The sequence below is a fragment of the Phaseolus vulgaris genome, chromosome 11 (genome assembly GCF_051622355.1).
Source record: "Phaseolus vulgaris cultivar YP4 chromosome 11, ASM5162235v1, whole genome shotgun sequence".
NCBI lineage: Eukaryota > Viridiplantae > Streptophyta > Magnoliopsida > Fabales > Fabaceae > Phaseolus > Phaseolus vulgaris.
In genome coordinates, this window is record NC_143508.1 from 7,199,781 (window position 1) to 7,206,314 (window position 6,534).

Below are 6,534 nucleotides of genomic sequence, written 5' to 3' on the forward strand. Positions count from 1 at the left end.
AATATTCTAACCATAATAAACAAGTTTCACTAAAGATTAATACTTGATATATTTTGAATTTGCCTTTAGTCGATCTATGCTCCTAATGTCAGGGTGATACAATCATATACTTAAGTCAATTGTATATTTCAGTCTTTCATCTCCTGAAATCCAATTTACATGAAACATAAGTGTCATTTATTATTGTCACCCAAAATAAGCATATATATCATGCATACGTCATGTCATACATCTTATAATTAATTAGATACTTTCATAGCATATACAGAGAGTTATACATTTTATACATCATTATAAAAGCATACAATACCAAATAAAATCATCACTTTTCAACACATCATTGCTTGAGTGAGTTTCTCTTGCTTGAGCAACCTCTCTACTTTGTCATAAGCAAGCATCGACCATTTTGATTGAGCAATACTCTTGTTGTTTGAGTGAAATGCAACTTGATAGCAACATACCCTTCGAGTTCTCCTAATTTAAATGACCATCTTGCCACTTGAGCATTTTCGTTAATGCTTGAGTGTCAACCATTTGTGAAAAATATTTCAATAAGTTCTTTAGTCACCTTCACTGCCATTGGACGCTTCAACATCCAACCAGAGTCCGAGTGTTCAAGAAGTATGTACATTGTCTCTACCACACTTAAACATTTAAAACAACACTTAAGTCTTTAAGTCATATCACTTGAGCGTCTTGTATAATTTTTGACCGGTATGCTTTCAAAGGAGAGAGAATCACATTGGTTTCTCTCTTATTCAAGCTATAAGTCATCGTTAGAATTATACGCATCTTCGCTTAAACGACTTTGCATCACTTAAACAACGTGGTAAGTACAATTATTGCACATCACTTGAATCTCTTCTGAGCAACAACTTGTTACTTAAACGATATTTGATCCAAGAGTTGTACCAAACAGTCATAACACATCATTCATCAAAAGTTTTCAACATCTACAAGAATTCTATAACTCTTAGGCTCATCATTCCTGATGTTCTTATATATATAATAATAACAACATCAACATAGACCAACAATCCTATTCATGAATTCATATATCTTCAAATTCCATATATTACCTATATCAAATTAATCATCACATTGTAACCCTTATATGCATTCAAACATACTTTATCCAATAATCTCTTCTAGATCATTTCAACCATTCAAACAATTTAGGTAAACCCTAAAAAATCAACCATAGACAATATTTTTCCCTAATCATTCACTTAAAAGAAGAAGAAAAAGAAGAGAAATAAAAATCAAAAAGTATTGCTTATACTTACCAAATCCAAACTTAAAAAATGAAATTATATCTTTCCAGCTATTCATAATCTTAATTTGGTAAAATTTTCACAATCATAACTTCACTTGTTGTGAAAAGAATGTACTGAAAAATTATAAAGAAACTAAAAATTTAAGAAGAAAATAAAAAATAAACTTAAAATTTCTATTTATAAAGTTTCATCTCTATTAATTTAAGATTTATTATTATTAGAAAGTAGACTTTAAACTTAATCAAACCTATAAACTCTAAATGACTTTGATACCATATTAAAAATTAAATTTAAATTTAATTCAATTTTATAAAAACAACTTATAAAATAAAATTTATATATAATTATATACTATAAAATATTTATCTATTTATATATTATAAAATATTTATTTCTAGTGGATGAATCAAACTTAACGAAAATTCAGACTCCATTAGAACAGATTAATTATGTTTTTGAAGTAAAAATGAATTACCAACATACCAATATTTGTGATACAGTAAAAATAAGTAGGAGTGGTATTATTTGTTTTGATGAATGAAAGTTTTGATTATACATAGGTGGCATGGGATGGGTGCGTTAGGTGAAAAGGGACCACGTGAGTGAGTGAAGAAGAAGAAGAAGAAGATTACAGTCTGAAATGTGCATAGACACAGAATGAGAGAGAATTTAGAAAAGAAGGAAGAAAAGAAGAAAGAAATGAAGAAAGAAAAGAAGCACACCTCTCCCAAATATCACCTTCATAAATTATTGTTCATTCAATCACATCAACTACCCAATAAAGATAAAACCTTTCCTTTCATTCACTGCAATGCCACTGCTATTAATTACTTCCATGTGGATCCCTTCACCCACTTCACTGCCAATTTTTTTCTACCTTAACCAACTTTTTTTGTAACTTATTTATAAATAATGTTTAAAAATGTGTATGAGATTTTATTTACACCCAATTTCTTTATGGATTTTTATTTGTAAGTAATATGTAGGTAATATACTGTTTTACTTATGATTTTTTTATTGTTATTTATTGGTAATTGTATTTTTTTTTAGTGTTATCTCATTTTTCTTCAAATAATTCAAAAAGTATTATGAATAATAAAAAATGGCACTCATATTTTTTTTTAGGTTAAGAGGTGCTTATGTTTTTCATTCATAATATTTGAATTTGTCTGGTGACTTTGATTATTTTCAGTTCTTAATCTTATTTAATCTCTCAAATAGTTTGAATGTTAACTCATTACATGTTCTTTTAACTTAATGAAAGGCATTTTTTTCTAAAGGTATTCTTTAGGAAATAAACATTTGTCTATGAAAAAGGTGTAAAGAATTGTTTCTCTTGCTAGATTGTATCGTTGACATTACTTTTGTTTTGATTACCATCTACACTAACATTTGTGGATCTATAATTTTGAAAGTTAAATAATATCAAAATTTATATATATTATTATTGTTATTGATATAGTAAAAAATATTTTAATATAATTATAATTATAAAAAATACACATATTTAAAAGATAATTCTTTTTTTTAAACTTTTTTTGAACTTATCAATAATTAAAATATTATGAAACGTAATTATCAAGAGAAACATGTATGATAAATAACTTATAGTTGTAATCCCCTGAAAACAAAGTTATGTAATCCCAAAGCACAAGTCCTCCTTTCCCACCACAACCTTCATCTCTTTCTTATTTTTTCTTCTTTTTCTTTAACATTTTTTCTTCCAAACTTTATCTATTTCAGAATCTGATCATACCTCGTAATAGGTATGAAACTAGGGATCAATCGTATCCGATCAAAATTTCAAATGGAGTAAGTTCGTTTTTACTATATAGATTTATTGTTATATGCTTTTCTCCATGATTTTGTCATCAATATGGGTGTGGTCAATTGAGAAAAATATTCCTTTCAACCTGATTAACCTTACACTGAAATTTGGTGATGTTTGGATGAATTGCTTCAGATCCTCAGGTTTTTGTATAACCTTTTTGACTTAGATTTTGGAAGGTTGCTTTGGAGATAAGGAATTTTAGGTAAGGGAAACTAATATTCTCTTTCAATAGAAATTTAGGTTAGAAGATTTCAATGTGAAGGTGACGTGGTCACAAGTTCTAAAATTCTATTGCAAGGTGTGAATTTTTTATTGAAATAAATGTTAAATTATGAAAAGGATTGAAAGTTTTAAACAACTGAACAAGTTATTGATGATTTAAATTGATTATGGTACGAATTATGAATTTTAATCTTGATTTTTACTTGACAAATTGGGTTTTTAAAAGGATGTGTATTTGCTTTCTGTCTCAAATCCGCTCATTAAAACTGCCCTGTGCTAAGCGAATTTGGACATGTAGATTTGGGGTACTCTCAGCCCGAAATCCACTAAGCACTTTTCCCTGCACTTAAGCGAAATTTCTCTGTGCTGAGCGAATTTGAGTTGCAGTTTTGAGGTGCTCTCGGTTTGAAACCCGCTTAGCCAAATTCCATGCGCTGAGCGGATTTGAGATGCAATTTTTTTTTGTGTTTATTGTCTCAAATTCGCTCAGCCAAATTTATGTGCTCATACAATTTTTTCTGGGCTCAAGTCAATCTTAAGTGGCTAAAACCATTTTAACAAGATTTGTTATTTTGCCTATATATATCTTTTGTTTTCTTTTCTATAGGTCACAAAATTGAATTAAATCTTTTAAAATTTTATCATTTTGTAAATTGGAAGTGAATACAAATTTCCAAGGCCTATACTTGATCAAATTTATATAACATAAGTGTTTAAAACAATTTACTCAATTGATTTGTGAAATTTTTTATGTTATGTGAATATTGTTTATATTTTAAATCAGTTTTAAAAGTATAGGTTTTTGTGTGATTGAATCATATGTGGATGAGTTAAATGAAATATGAATCATGTGGAATGTGATCAAGACATAATATTTTTAGGAAAGAAAATATTGTGTTGAGATTTGTTAGAATGTGCATTGGTTAGATATTCGTCTAGAAGAAGAAATCATGACTCTACTAATATATTAGAATCATATGGATAAAGATATTTAGGTGATGAGAGTCGAAGGAGGTTCATATGACTTTGTCTATGGTTTGAAAAATAATCTGGTCTGACATGTCATGTGAATTAACCATGTCATATGATGTGATTTGATACTGATATTCTTATATGCATAACTGTGTGAATTTCATAGCAAGATAATATGACAAATGCATATCTCTAAGTTTGAATTAATGCACGAGTCTTCTAGAAGTAGAGTAAGTGCATGTGTGTAGATGTCAGTGAATTTTTGCATGAGTGATGTGGAACATAATTTTTTTTTTTTTAAATAAAAGCTTCCATGTTAGGTATCACTATGCAACTTAAGATCTCAGCTAGGCTGACACCTCAAGTTACAACAATCATTTAGCATCACATGAAAAAAATATTATTGAACAAAAGAAAAAAAAAAAGAAAAAAAATACAAAAATACGGGGGGACTAGACCAAAACCCATATGTTAACAAAAATGATACATAGGTAGACTATACCTATTCATAAAGAATTCTAAGAATAGACAAGGTGGAAGCCTATTATACCAAAGAAAAGGCTCTCTATGAAAAAATCCTAAATTAGCCAACTTATCAGCACACGCATTTCCTTCACGAAAAATATGAGTAACCATAAACCTAATTTTCCCACAGTAATTAAGATAAGCATTCCATCGATTACGAAGCATCCAAGGAACAGTTGTCCTAGCAGTAAACGCAGCACAAACCAAAGCAGAATCACATTCCAACCAGACATTAGTAAGCCCCATCTTTTGAGTTTCCTCCATAGCATGTATAACCCCATAAAACTCAGCAACTAGAGCAGTCTGAACTTCAAGAAATGCAGAAAAAGCTCCAATAAATTCCCTCATACTCCCACGAAAAATACCTCCGCAAGTAGCAAGACCAGAATACCCCCTAGCAGCCCCATCAGTGTTAATTTTAACCCAGCCTGGTGAAGGAAACTCCCATCTAAAAGGAAGAGGACGTAAAACTTTACCAGTACGAGTGTTAATACCAAAAAACTTGAGCACATTGAAATCGAACATATCATTCTTCATTGAAGCTTTAGACGAATTACCCACTAGACAAGTTAAATCTTTAATAACCAAAATAGCCCTAGAAACCTCAATCTTATCCTGAAAACGAGTATAATTCCTCATACGCCATATCATCCAAATAGAAAAAGTTATCACAGCTAGCTTAATCAATTTAACCAACGGACTACCATCACTCTTAATAAAAGAAAGAAGATCATCCTTATTAGAGAAATGATAAGTAGGAAAAATGTGTTGAACCCATCTCCAAATACGCAAAGCATTAGCACATTCAAAAAATAAATGTTGAATAGATTCCTCGTATTTTTCACAAAGCGTACACATAGAACAAATATGCAAACCTTTATTTTGAATATGATGATCTGTAGGAAGCCGTCCATGAAAAACTTTTCAAAGGACAAGAGTTTTGGAAGGCGGAATATATGAAGACCAAATAAATTTACCCCAACCACAGGAAACCCCTGGATCCAAGAAAAAAGTCCTAGCTGATTTAAGAGTGAGACGACCAGACTCATCTAGAATCCAATTAGGAATATCCTGTACTGCCCTAACCATGATATGACTAAAAAGATGAGGCATATGCTGTAAAGACAATGGAATATTCCAATCACCACCTGTCCAAAACTGAGAGACTGTATTCGAACTACTAGCACCATTAGATAATCCTGCAATATTTGCTAAAGAAATAGTAGCACACCATTTATCATTCCAGAAATTAATAAGAGAACCTGTACCAACAGTCCAAGAAGTATAATCAAGTATAGTAGAATAAAACTGCTTAATTCCATGCCAAAGAGATGACGATCTATAAACCATTCGAAACTCGTATTTTGATTTAAGGACCCTGGCTTTCAAGAGTAAAGACCAAGGCTTGTTGCTATAAGCAAAGTTCCAAGCAAGCTTAAGAAGATATGCATTATTTTCATGGTGAAGGTTAATAATTTTCAAACCTCCATTCTCAAGGGGAGAACAAATCGTATCCCAATTAACAGTAGTTATACCTTTTTTCAAAATATCACCAGTCCAAATAAAATTTTGACATCACTGCTCAACTTGCTTAAGAAGAGAAACAGACCATTTATACAAATTAAAACTATAAACTAGAAGACCCGTAATCACCGTATATCAAAAATTTACAAACATTTAATTTTTTTATTGTACTTGAAATAAATA